The following is a 14,087-nucleotide window of genomic DNA, read 5'->3' as shown; positions in this document are numbered from 1 at the left end:
CTGGAAGAGTACCTGACGCCATCTGTCAAGCATGGTGGAGGTAATATGATGGTCTGGGGTTGATTTGGTGCTGGTAAAGTGGGAGATTTGTACAAGGTAAAAGGGATTTTGAATAAGGAAGGCTATCACTCCATTTTGCAACGCCATGCCATACCCTGCGGACTGCGCTTGATTGGAGCCAATTTCATCCTACAACAGGACAATGACCCAAAGCACACCTCCAAATTATGCAAGAACTATTTAGGGAAGAAGCAGGCAGCTGGTATTCTATCTGTAATGGAGTGGCCAGCGCAGTCACCAGATCTCAACCCCATAGAGCTGTTGTGGGAGCAGCTTGACCGTATGGTACGCAAGAAGTGCCCATCAAGCCAATCCAACTTGTGGGAGGGGCTTCTGGAAGCATGGGGTGAAATTTCTCCTGATTACCTCAGCAAATTAACAGCTAGAATGCCAAAGGTCTGCAATGCTGTAATTGCTGCAAATGGAGCATTCTTTGACGAAAGCAAAGTTTGAAGGAGAAAATTATTATTTCAAATAAAAATCATTATTTCTAACCTTGTCAATGTCTTGACCATATTTTCTAGTAATTTTGCAACTCATTTGATAAATATAAGTGTGAGTTTTCTTGGAAAACACAAAATTGTCTGGGTGACCCCAAACTTTTGATCGGTAGTGTATATATATATATATATATATATATATATATATATATATATATATATATACATATACACACACATACACTATGCACACTTTCAAAAAGGTTGGATCAAGCTAAGTGAAGTGGTCCACAAAATCAATAAATCTTGAAACAATAAATCTTGAAACATTTACCGTTTGCTGGCGGTGCTATTCTATTGTCGACACAAAATAGTCCAAATTGTTACAGTAAAATGAAAAAAATAGCTTGTTTAAAAAAAGTTAACTAAAATCTGAAAGTTGAAAGTGCATATGTATTCACCCCCTTTGCTGTGAAACCCCTAAATAATCAAACCGATTAACTTCTGAAGTCACATAATGTGAGTGGAACCAGAGTGCCCAGCCAGCTTGGAACTGTGTCCCCAGCGGAGAATCTTTTTCCCGTCTGCAAGACGAACAGCGGTCTTCCCTGGGGGAATGTCTCTAATTTGTAGAGGGTTCACAGCAATAATCCTGGAAGGATCTAGAATATATTGAGGAGTCTCCTCAGAGTCGTCCGTCTAAAATTACCAAGATAGAGCATCGGCCCTCACGTTTTTGTCTGCGGGACAGATATGGAGAAAGGCTGGAATCGGCAAAAAACAGCGACCATATTTTTTACGAGGATTTAATCGTTGAGCAGACTGCAGGTGTCACTGTTGTGGGGTATGTGGACCGGCTAGATCGTGGTACATTCAGCAGAAGAGGGAAGGTCAGTAATAGTCCATAGCAATGTGTTACCAGGGGGCATCAGGCACCAACACAGGTTGGAGCAGTCCAGCAGGTTTAGAATGAGGGGATTCGTTTTGGGCACAATTAGCGCAGGAGCAAACAGAGTCTGAGACATCCCTAGGTGGCGAGGGCCACCAATAATGCTGCAAATTCGACGAGCCATAAAGTCGAATAATAACGAGCAATACAGTCATGGGTCTTTCGGACACCAGAATGTCGGGCCAGTTTGGAATTATGATAAATCCAATTGCTAATTGTATTAAATTCTGTTCACTAAATTGATAAATATACTGCCTGATTTGAACGATTTAAAAAATAAATTTTAATGGTAGAATATTAAAATATGGCTCATATAGCCCAATACGACATATGTTCAGGCTCAGACAAGGTGGTCAGGGATAGGAGATAGTCAGAATCTCCTCTTATAGTATAAAGCCCTGACACCCACTTGCTGAAAGAATGATGATACCAGCCCACCGGGCTCACAACAAGTGGTCAAAGAGAAAGACTCTGAAGTCAGTCCTATTAACAGACCGCTCCTAGGAGACTCTAAGACCAACTGCTGAAAAGATATTATACAACCCTACGCGTTTCAGTGTCACTGATAAACGTGACACATCATCAGGGATTGTTAGATTGATTAGAAGCCGGTTAAGCACGATTTTTGTGCTAACATTGTTTCTCCCGGCTCGTGCACGACTCTAATGCAAATGGCCGCACACGAGCCGGCGAGACTGGGAGCATATGAAGGGCTAGAGCCCTCCCCCTGCATTGACGAGGCTGCAGACTCACCACCAATCACATACTGACACGTCATCGCAGTGACGTGTCCGGACTGTGGCGAGCCTCCTTACAGCTCGACCAACCAGGCTGAAGTGTGACGACACGGCGTCCTTCGTAACCCTGGAGACCTAAAGCGATACATATACAGACTCCGGGACAGGCATGAATTAGGTAGGTAGAGATACCAAGGGATATAAAGCGATGATCCGCAGACCATCCTCCATTTGTTGTCGAGTAGACCTAGTAGTAGTATAAATTCCGGCCATTAGTATAATTGAAGCCCTAATTTACAATGCCCAATTGTAAACGAGGTTGATGTTATTAGAAAAGATGCATCAAATAGACGCAGCAAGGCCCCATAGTAATGTGAATAGCAGTCACCAGTAAATAATACTCGGCGTAACTCTACAGTGTCAGTTGTAAATAGACACGGATGATGCTGTTAGAAGAAGTAATAAATTTCTTGATTGGACCAGATAGATCACTATAAAAAGCATATGACACGCAACTAAGCGGCATCGCTCCCATGGATGATAGAAGTCGCAATTTGATGCTCAGAGAAAACACGCATAGGAGATCTGCTCATTTAAACCCGCGGGACTCATGGTTTGCATGCGAAAAATCCACTGCGCTTCTTTTTGTAGGATCTTTTTGTCATGGTCACCCCCTCTCGCCAATGGTTTAACATGTTCAATCCCTTGAAATTTTAATGTCAAGGAGTCACCATGATGGCATTCCCATACATGCCGCGACACCGGAGTGTCTTCCTTTCTCCTTACGTCCCCAATGTGGTCCCTGATCCTTCTTCTAAATTCTCTCTTCGTTTTACCGATATACTGTAATTGGCACCCACACGTAATCAAATAGACTACACCTTTGGTCTTACAGTTGATGTAGGATCTATTATCAAAGACCCTGCCAGTCTTGGTACTTTTAAAATTCTTGCTACAGAGAATTGAGTCGCATGCCTTACAGGAGCCACATCTGTATCTTCCTTTAAACCCCCTGTCTAACCAGGTGTTTGGTTTATTCTGTGTGCTCATGTGGCTATGCACCAGATGATCTTTTACATTGCGCCCTCTTTTATATGTTATAAGTGGAGAGTCCCCTACCATATTTCCAACATCAGGGTCAGCTTTTAAAATTCCCCAATATCTCTGCAGGATTTCTCTAATCTCCTTATTCGCAGAGTCAAAAGTACCAATAATCCGTATAGTGTCGTCATCTTTGATACGTGGTTTAGGATTAAGAAGGTCATTTCGGTTACATCCTAGTGCATTTTGATAAGCTTGTTTAAGAACAAATTTCGGATACCCTCTCCTTTTGAACCTATCCTCCAGTTCCCTAGCTGACATTTTATAGTCCGATATTGTGGAACAATTTCGCCTCACCCTAAGGAACTGGCCCTTCGGTATTCCACGTTTAAGGTTAGCTGGATGGCAACTTTCCCATCTGAGGAAACTATTCGTGGCACTTTTCTTCCGGAACATATTGGTTTGAATATTCCCAGATGGTGTTTTGGAGATCATAATATCAAGGAACCTGATCTTGCTGTCATTAATCTCACACGTAAAAAATAGGCCCAAATTGTTCACATTTAGAGTTGCCACGAATTCCTCGAATTCTGCCTTCGTGCCTTTCCAGAGAATCAGAATATCGTCTATAAATCTCAGCCATAGCAGAATGCACGATGTCCATTTTTCCATTTCTTCATTAAAGACAAATTCTTGTTCCCACCAGCCCAGGTATAAATTGGCGTATGTGGGAGCACAAGGGCTTCCCATCGCCACTCCCCTGAGCTGGTGGTACATTTTCTGGTCAAACATGAAAAAATTATGCTCTAGAATAAATCTAAGCAATATTCCAACAAAATCATTATGAGACTGAAATTGTGTGCCCTTACCCTTCAAGAAGTATTCAACAGCTAAACACCCCTGGTCATGAGGAATAGAGCTATACAGGGCTTCCACATCAAGTGATGCCAACAAAACATCCTGATCACAGCGTATGCCTTCCAATTTACGCAAGACATCCATAGTGTCCCTTATATATGAAGGGAGGGAATTTATACTACTACTAGGTCTACTCGACAACAAATGGAGGATGGTCTGCGGATCATCGCATTATATCCCTTGGTATCTCTACCTACCTAATTCATGCCTGTCCCGGAGTCTGTATATGTATCCGCTTTAGGTCTCCAGGGTTATGAAGGACGCCGTGTCGTCACACTTCAGCCTGGTTGGTCGAGCTGTAAGGAGGCTCGCCACAGTCCGGACACGTCACTGCGATGACGTGTCAGTATGTGATTGGTGGTGAGTCTGCAGCCTCGTCAATGCAGGGGGAGGGCTCTAGCCCTTCATATGCTCCCAGTCTCGCCGGCTCGTGTGCGGCCATTTGCATTAGAGTCGTGCACGAGCCGGGAGAAACAATGTTAGCACAAAAATCGTGCTTAACCGGCTTCTAATCAATCGAACAATCCCTGATGATGTGTCACGTTTATCAGTGACACTGAAACGCGTAGGGTTGTATAATATCTTTTCAGCAGTTGGTCTTAGAGTCTCCTAGGAGCGGTCTGTTAATAGGACTGACTTCAGAGTCTTTCTCTTTGACCACTTGTTGTGAGCCCGGTGGGCTGGTATCATCATTCTTTCAGCAAGTGGGTGTCAGGGCTTTATACTATAAGAGGAGATTCTGACTATCTCCTATCCCTGACCACCTTGTCTGAGCCTGAACATATGTCGTATTGGGCTATATGAGCCATATTTTAATATTCTACCATTAAAATTTATTTTTTAAATCGTTCAAATCAGGCAGTATATTTATCAATTTAGTGAACGGAATTTAATAGAATTAGCAATTGGATTTATCATATTATCTACATTCTATTTAAGTGGAGATGGCAGGATTTCTGACAGGGGACATTGACATGGATAAATGGGTTCATGATGCCAGGGAGGTATTTTCTGAGAATGAAATTGTGCCGTCTACCCAGAGCTTTAGCATTACGGCATCCTTCCGTCAACTTACAAAAGCGTATAAAGATCACCTTAGATCATGGTGGGAGGTTCAAACGTTGGAAACATATATTAAAAATCAAATCATCCCAAGAGGCCGTAAGGAGAAAGGAAGACACTCCGGTGTCGCGGCATGTATGGGAATGCCATCATGGTGACTCCTTGACATTAAAATTTCAAGGGATTGAACATGTTAAACCATTGGCGAGAGGGGGTGACCATGACAAAAAGATCCTACAAAAAGAAGCGCAGTGGATTTTTCGCATGCAAACCATGAGTCCCGCGGGTTTAAATGAGCAGATCTCCTATGCGTGTTTTCTCTGAGCATCAAATTGCGACTTCTATCATCCATGGGAGCGATGCCGCTTAGTTGCGTGTCATATGCTTTTTATAGTGATCTATCTGGTCCAATCAAGAAATTTATTACTTCTTCTAACAGCATCATCCGTGTCTATTTACAACTGACACTGTAGAGTTACGCCGAGTATTATTTACTGGTGACTGCTATTCACATTACTATGGGGCCTTGCTGCGTCTATTTGATGCATCTTTTCTAATAACATCAACCTCGTTTACAATTGGGCATTGTAAATTAGGGCTTCAATTATACTAATGGCTGGAATTTATACTACTACTAGGTCTACTCGACAACAAATGGAGGATGGTCTGCGGATCATCGCTTTATATCCCTTGGTATCTCTACCTACCTAATTCATGCCTGTCCCGGAGTCTGTATATGTATCCGCTTTAGGTCTCCAGGGTTACGAAGGACGCCGTGTCGTCACACTTCAGCCTGGTTGGTCGAGCTGTAAGGAGGCTCGCCACAGTCCGGACACGTCACTGCGATGACGTGTCAGTATGTGATTGGTGGTGAGTCTGCAGCCTCGTCAATGCAGGGGGAGGGCTCTAGCCCTTCATATGCTCCCAGTCTCGCCGGCTCGTGTGCGGCCATTTGCATTAGAGTCGTGCACGAGCCGGGAGAAACAATGTTAGCACAAAAATCGTGCTTAACCGGCTTCTAATCAATCTAACAATCCCTGATGATGTGTCACGTTTATCAGTGACACTGAAACGCGTAGGGTTGTATAATATCTTTTCAGCAGTTGGTCTTAGAGTCTCCTAGGAGCGGTCTGTTAATAGGACTGACTTCAGAGTCTTTCTCTTTGACCACTTGTTGTGAGCCCGGTGGGCTGGTATCATCATTCTTTCAGCAAGTGGGTGTCAGGGCTTTATACTATAAGAGGAGATTCTGACTATCTCCTATCCCTGACCACCTTGTCTGAGCCTGAACATATGTCGTATTGGGCTATATGAGCCATATTTTAATATTCTACCATTAAAATTTATTTTTTAAATCGTTCAAATCAGGCAGTATATTTATCAATTTAGTGAACGGAATTTAATAGAATTAGCAATTGGATTTATCATATTATCTACATTCTATTTAAGTGGAGATGGCAGGATTTCTGACAGGGGACATTGACATGGATAAATGGGTTCATGATGCCAGGGAGGTATTTTCTGAGAATGAAATTGTGCTGTCTACCCAGAGCTTTAGCATTACGGCATCCTTCCGTCAACTTACAAAAGCGTATAAAGATCACCTTAGATCATGGTGGGAGGTTCAAACGTTGGAAACATATATTAAAAATCAAATCATCCCAAGAGGCCGTAAGGAGAAAGGAAGACACTCCGGTGTCGCGGCATGTATGGGAATGCCATCATGGTGACTCCTTGACATTAAAATTTCAAGGGATTGAACATGTTAAACCATTGGCGAGAGGGGGTGACCATGACAAAAAGATCCTACAAAAAGAAGCGCAGTGGATTTTTCGCATGCAAACCATGAGTCCCGCGGGTTTAAATGAGCAGATCTCCTATGCGTGTTTTCTCTGAGCATCAAATTGCGACTTCTATCATCCATGGGAGCGATGCCGCTTAGTTGAGTGTCATATGCTTTTTATAGTGATCTATCTGGTCCAATCAAGAAATTTATTACTTCTTCTAACAGCATCATCCGTGTCTATTTACAACTGACACTGTAGAGTTACGCCGAGTATTATTTACTGGTGACTGCTATTCACATTACTATGGGGCCTTGCTGCGTCTATTTGATGCATCTTTTCTAATAACATCAACCTCGTTTACAATTGGGCATTGTAAATTAGGGCTTCAATTATACTAATGGCCGGAATTTATACTACTACTAGGTCTACTCGACAACAAATGGAGGATGGTCTGCGGATCATCGCTTTATATCCCTTGGTATCTCTACCTACCTAATTCATGCCTGTCCCGGAGTCTGTATATGTATCCGCTTTAGGTCTCCAGGGTTATGAAGGACGCCGTGTCGTCACACTTCAGCCTGGTTGGTCGAGCTGTAAGGAGGCTCGCCACAGTCCGGACACGTCACTGCGATGACGTGTCAGTATGTGATTGGTGGTGAGTCTGCAGCCTCGTCAATGCAGGGGGAGGGCTCTAGCCCTTCATATGCTCCCAGTCTCGCCGGCTCGTGTGCGGCCATTTGCATTAGAGTCGTGCACGAGCCGGGAGAAACAATGTTAGCACAAAAATCGTGCTTAACCGGCTTCTAATCAATCGAACAATCCCTGATGATGTGTCACGTTTATCAGTGACACTGAAACGCGTAGGGTTGTATAATATCTTTTCAGCAGTTGGTCTTAGAGTCTCCTAGGAGCGGTCTGTTAATAGGACTGACTTCAGAGTCTTTCTCTTTGACCACTTGTTGTGAGCCCGGTGGGCTGGTATCATCATTCTTTCAGCAAGTGGGTGTCAGGGCTTTATACTATAAGAGGAGATTCTGACTATCTCCTATCCCTGACCACCTTGTCTGAGCCTGAACATATGTCGTATTGGGCTATATGAGCCATATTTTAATATTCTACCATTAAAATTTATTTTTTAAATCGTTCAAATCAGGCAGTATATTTATCAGTTTGGAATTATGCCCCCAGCAAATAATTATTTTCCTTTCAGGAGGATGGACAAAAATCTTTCCAGGAGGAATGTCCTTGATCTGCAGAGAATTTACGGCAATAAACCTAGGAGGATCAGTAATATGTTCAGGTTTCTCTTCAGTGTCAGCAGTCTCAAAGGATCGGGACAAGGCATTGGCCTTTAACGTTTTTGTCCGCAGGGCGGAAATGCAGAAGAACTGGCGAAGAACAGTGACCATCTAGCTTGACAAGGATTTAATCGCTGTGCTACATGCAAATATATAAGGTTTTTGTGGTCGGTGTAGATGATTATGGGTGGGAAGAACCCTCAAGCAGGTGTCTCTATTCTTTCAAGGCCAGTTTGAGAGCAAGAAACTCTCAATCCTCAATAGAGTAGTTGCGCTCAGCAGGAGAGGATGGTTTGGAGAAGAATCCGCATGATACTGCCTTGCCCTTAGAATTCTTTTGAAACAGGAGTGCTCCAGCACCAATAGAAGAGGCATCAACTTCCATGGAGAACTGCTGAGTAACATCGGGATGGTGAAGAACAGAAGCAGATATGAAGGCTTTCTTGAGGTTGGAGAATGCCGACTCTGCCTCAGGGGTCCAGTCCTTAGCGTTCACTTCCTTTCTGGTGGGAACGGAGATGGGAGCAGTAAGGGACGAAAAGTTTGGAATGAACTGGCGATAGTAATGAGCAAATCCCAGAAATCTTTGTATAGCTCGGAGACCCGAGGACATGGCCACTACAAGACTGCCTTCACCTTCTCCGGGTCTATTTGAAAACCACGATCGGAGACAATATAGCCCAGGAAGGGCAAGGACCTCTTTTCAAATATGCACTTCACCAGTTTTGCATATAATTTATTCCCCCTTAGCTGCAGCAAGACTTGGTGTACATGCTTCGAATGCGTACTCCGATCAGGAGAGTAGATCAAGAGGTCATCCAAATATACCACCACACAGACATACAGGTGATCATGGAAGATGTCATTCACAGACTACTGGAACACCGCAGGAGCGTTTCACAGTCCAAAAAGCAAGACAAGATACTCGTAGTGACCGTCCCGGGTGTTAAAGAGGCTCTGTCACACATTATAAGTGCCCTATCTTGTACATGATGTGATCGGTGTTGTAATGTAGATTACAGCAGTGTTTTTTATTTAGAAAAACGATCATTTTTGACAGAGTTATGACCTATTTTAGCTTTATGCTAATGAGTTTCCTAATGGACAACTGGGCGTGTTTTACTTTTTGGCCAAGTGGGCGTTGTGGAGAGAAGTGTATGACGCTGACCAATCAGCGTCATGCACTTCTCTCCATTCATTTACACAGCACATAGCGATATAGCTATATCGCTATGTGCAGCCACATACACGAACGTTACTGCAGTGTCCTGACAATGAATATACATTTCCTCCAGCCAGGACGTGATGTCTATTCAGAATCCTGACACTTCGCTAATGTTTCTGTGAGATTTACAGCAAGGCAAGCGTAATCTCGTTTTAAATGACAGTTTACAGTGTAATCTCGCGAGATTACGCTTGCCTTGCTGTAAATCTCACAGAAAACGTTAGTGAAGTGTCAGGATTCTGAATAGACATCACGTCCTGGCTGGAGGTAATGTATATTAATTGTCAGGTCACTGCAGTAACATTAGTGTTTGTGTATGTGGCTGCACATAGCTATATAGCTATATCGCTATGTGCTCTGTAAATGAATGGGGAGAAGAAGTGTATGACGCTGATTGGTCAGCGTCATACACTTTTCTCCACAATGCCCACTTGACCAAAAAGTAAAACACGCCCAGTTGTCCATTAAGAAACCTATTAGCTAAGGCTAAAATAGGTCATAACTCCGTCAAAAATGTTTGTTTTTCGAAATTAAAAACACTGCTGTAATATATATTATAGCGCCGATCACATCATGTACAAGATAGGGCACTATAGGGCGGAGGAGGAAGGACCTCTGCCTCCTTCTTGCTGAAAACATTTGCGTTTTCTGGCATATTGTGAGGGGTAATCCAGAAAGAAACTGAGGCAGTGGAGACAGAACAGGACAAATCTGAGGCAGGCAATGGTGCTTTAGGAGGGAAACATGGAACGAATTGGGGATTTTGAGAGTAGGATGCTGCTGAAGTTTATAGGACACTGGGTTGATCTGTTGCAACACCTCGAAGGGACCGAGGAACCTGGGAGCGAACTTGTGGGAAGGAACCTTCAGACGAATGTTCTTAGATTGTTTAGACGAATGTTCCCATTGGAGAAGCTCTCCGGAATTTCAATCAAGGACGGGAGCATGTTGGCAAAGTCATGGTAATCCCAATAGGGTGGGGTTGATAGGTTTGGACAAGATGTAGAAAGCAATCCGCTCAGAATTTAGGACTCCTATCTGCAGCTTCAGTGGTTTGATGATAAACGGAAATCGGGTCAGGCAGAGGGTATCCATCTACAGAGGCGACTACAAAGGGTTTCTCCAGAGGAACTGTGGTCAAATGAAGACGAACAACTATGTCCTGGAAATTTGCAGCCGCTTCGGAATTATGCAGGCACATAGTGCGATCCTTCACTGGTGACAATAGGTATGGGAATAGACAATTTGGGAGAGAACTTTGTGGTAGAGAGTGATTCACTTAGTTTAGTCTCTCCACTCAAACCTAGGTGCTGGAGTATCCTGGCTTTTGAGGGCATTGGCGCACGAAATGTCCTTTGTGGCCACAGTACAGACACAATCCAGTCGATCATCTTTGTTGCCGTTCTTGGTCGGACAATTGGCGTCTATCTACCTGCATAGGCTTCTCCGAAGGTGTAGTAGGACAATGTAGTAACGGCCTTTGGATTTTCGGTGCTAGTTGACAAGGTCTCCTCTGCGGTGGGCTCTTGGATCCGCATATCGATCTGGGTAGCCAGAAGTATTAAGGCATCCAAGGGAACAGGAAGTTCGAGTCGCCAGTTCATCCTTAATACGAGGAGCAAGAGCCTGCTACCAGGGCCTCATTATTACAAGCCAGCTCTGCCACCAGTGTACGGAAGGATATAGCATACTCTTCTACGTTTGACTCCCTCTGTTCGAGGGTTAGCAGTGAGGCAGCTGCCGAGGATGTTTGACCCGAATACTGTACGGAAAGTCTCTAGGAACAGGATAGATCAGAAAATTCCGGGCCCTTGCGTTCCAAGATGGGGTTCGCCCATGCCAAGGCTTTGCCAGCGAGGAGCGAAATAATAAAACGCTACCTTGGATTTATCTGAGAAGAGATGGGCCCGCAACCTAAAGTGGATCGTACATCGATTGATGAAGCCTCTACAGGCTCATGGGTCCCCGTCATAGCGAGTAGGTAGAGGCTGCAAAATTGTAGACCCAGGGCAGGCAGGAGGGTTAACAGGTTGTGAAACAGCAGCATCCAGAGGAGGCGCAGTAGGTTGATCCAATCGGGTGATGATCGAATTTACTGCAATTAGAAGCGGATCCTGGCATGCCCACAGATCACGCATGTCCGTCTGATTGCATCACCTGAATTGCCAACTTAGATTGACCAGTGGGATACATAGCCTGAGCGTACTCTCACGCCTGAGGGGTATGTGGACCCACTAGGCCGCTCCGCCATAACTGAGTAGCAGCTGGCCAACTACAGTCAATAACAGTCTCTAGGGTATGAGTACCTGGGAGGATGCTCAGGCAGATGCTCGGAGTAGCAGACATGTGGCAAAGGTGATGCTTGGCGTGGTAGAGGATACCAGATGTGGTAGACGACACCAGACGTGGTGGACGACACGGAACGTGGCAGATGACAACATGACTCCAACACTAGATTCTACTCAGGAACAAGCAGCCACGAGACTCCCCGTCTCCTAGAAGGGAGACGCTAACTAGTTCCTAGTGTCCCGAGCTCTCAGCTGCCGGTAAGCATTGTGTGCCGGCGGTCAGCGACCTCGGACTCAACAGGAGGTAGGTGAGATTCTTGTGGTCTGTATAAATAATGATAGGGTGCATGGCGCCCTCCAGCAGATGTCCCTATTCCTCCAAGGCCAACTTGACGGCCAGTAACTCCCGATCCCCAATGGAGTAATAGTGTTCTGCAGAAGAGAAAAGTTTTGAAGTAGTTGCCGCAACTGCCTTACCCTTGGAGTTTTTTTAAAACAGAAGTGCTCCCGCACCAACAGAAGAAGCATCAACCTCCAGAGAGAACTGTCAATTTAAGTCAGGATGGTGAAGAACTGAGGCTGAAGTGAAAGCACTCTTGATAAATGCCGACTCTGACTCTGGAGTCCAAACTTTGGCGTTCACCCCCTTCTTAGTAAGGGCAGAGATTGGACCAGTCAGAGTCGAGAAGTTTGGGATAAACTGTTCGTAAAAATGTGCGAATCCCAGAAATCGAGGTATAGCCCGAAGGCACTGAGAGCGTGTCCACTCCAAGACGGACTTCACCTTCTCGGATCCATCTTGAGTCCACGATCGGAGAAAATGTAGCCCAGGAAGGGCAGAGAGAGCTTCTCAAACATGCACCCCTCCAGTTTAGCGTATAGACTATCCTCCCTTAACCGCAACGGGACTTGGCGAACATGCTTCCGATGCATCGTCAGATCTGGTGAGTAGATCAGGATGTCATCCAAATATACCAGAAGAAATTGTGGGTATAGGGAAGAGGGAAAAAGGGAAAGAGGAGCAAGAATGATCAATGTCGCCTTCAATTATTTTTATTGATACTGACTGTTTTGAAACCACATAAATATCCATGTTTCTATCCATGTGGCTTGTGTACAGCCTGTAAAATTCTTGACAAGAAAAAGGGTTTCATAAATGGAACTGGATACCATAAAATCCAGGAACACATTACTTGCGCCACAAAAGGGGTAATATATATACTTAGATGCACATGCGATTTATACTATGTGGGAAAGAGAACTGAAAGCCAGAATAAGGGAACATATTGGCAGCATTAGAAATTACGATAAACAGGAAGCGGAGAACAAAAGACAGAACAAACTATTTCAACCGCCTCCGGTTGCCAGACATTTTAAATATTATCACAATCTCAATTTAAAAGAACTATCTGGCTGGGCCATATGTCACCTCACCACAGGAATAAGAGGTGCTGATATAGATTCCCTTTTACTAAAAGAGGAAAGTAGATGGATCTATAAAATGAATTCAGTGAGTCCCAGTGGACACGAGTCCTTTAATTTCGGTTGCTTTCTCTAAGCATGTGAAATATCCATTTGAATAGATACTCTCCTTTGATATAATGGGAAATTTCAGGGGTTAACCTAAGGAAGACATAATTATTCCTTCTGTACAGAATAGTTGATGTCATTTATGTTATTGACACTGTTCTGGTTGCTTTTCCAAACGTGTGGGATATTTATTAGAACTAATATACCCCTTGAAAAATAATGGAAATTCTATGAGTTAATTAAAGGAAAACAATAACAACTATTCCCTTAATAACTAATATCACTGATGCTACTGACATAATCTGAACCAAATGGGACAAAGTGTGTGGGTGTAAAGGATCTGCCAGACACAACTTCTGTGTCGACGCCCATAGGTAATCAGTCTGCACCTGCTTCTATGTCTGTGAGACTGACTCCATCTTCCACCACCCAGGAGGGCAGGCTTAGGAGTGGGAGAGCCTATCACAGCCTGGCCAGACGGAGCTAGCTCCCGCCCTCTGTCTATTTATACCTGCCTTTCCTGTTCCTCCTTGCTTGTGATTCTTCTCTGTTTGTTTCCTGGCCCTGCTGCAGCTTCTTGAACTACTGATCCTCTGCTTGTGATTGACCTTGGCTTTTCTGACCACTCTTCTGCTCTGCGTTTTTGTACCTCGCTCATCTCCTGGTTTTACTCGGCTCGTTCACCTCGCTTGTTGCTCACGGTGTTCCCGTGGGCAACTTCCCCATTTCCCTGGCTTCTTTGTACCCTTGTC

The 14,087-nt window shown here is 44.2% G+C and overlaps 1 long non-coding RNA gene across 2 annotated transcripts in view; it reads right to left on the bottom strand.

The window, feature by feature from the left end:
• Positions 1–14,087, bottom strand: part of LOC142651753 (uncharacterized) — a 115,868-nt gene that overhangs the window by 36,172 nt on the left and 65,609 nt on the right. The gene's annotated exons all lie outside the window — the stretch shown is intronic.

The sequence above is a fragment of the Rhinoderma darwinii genome, chromosome 5, assembly GCF_050947455.1.
Source record: "Rhinoderma darwinii isolate aRhiDar2 chromosome 5, aRhiDar2.hap1, whole genome shotgun sequence".
Classification (NCBI taxonomy): domain Eukaryota; kingdom Metazoa; phylum Chordata; class Amphibia; order Anura; family Rhinodermatidae; genus Rhinoderma; species Rhinoderma darwinii.
Note: the sequence above shows the minus strand (reverse complement) of the source record. Positions and strands in the feature narration are given on the sequence as shown.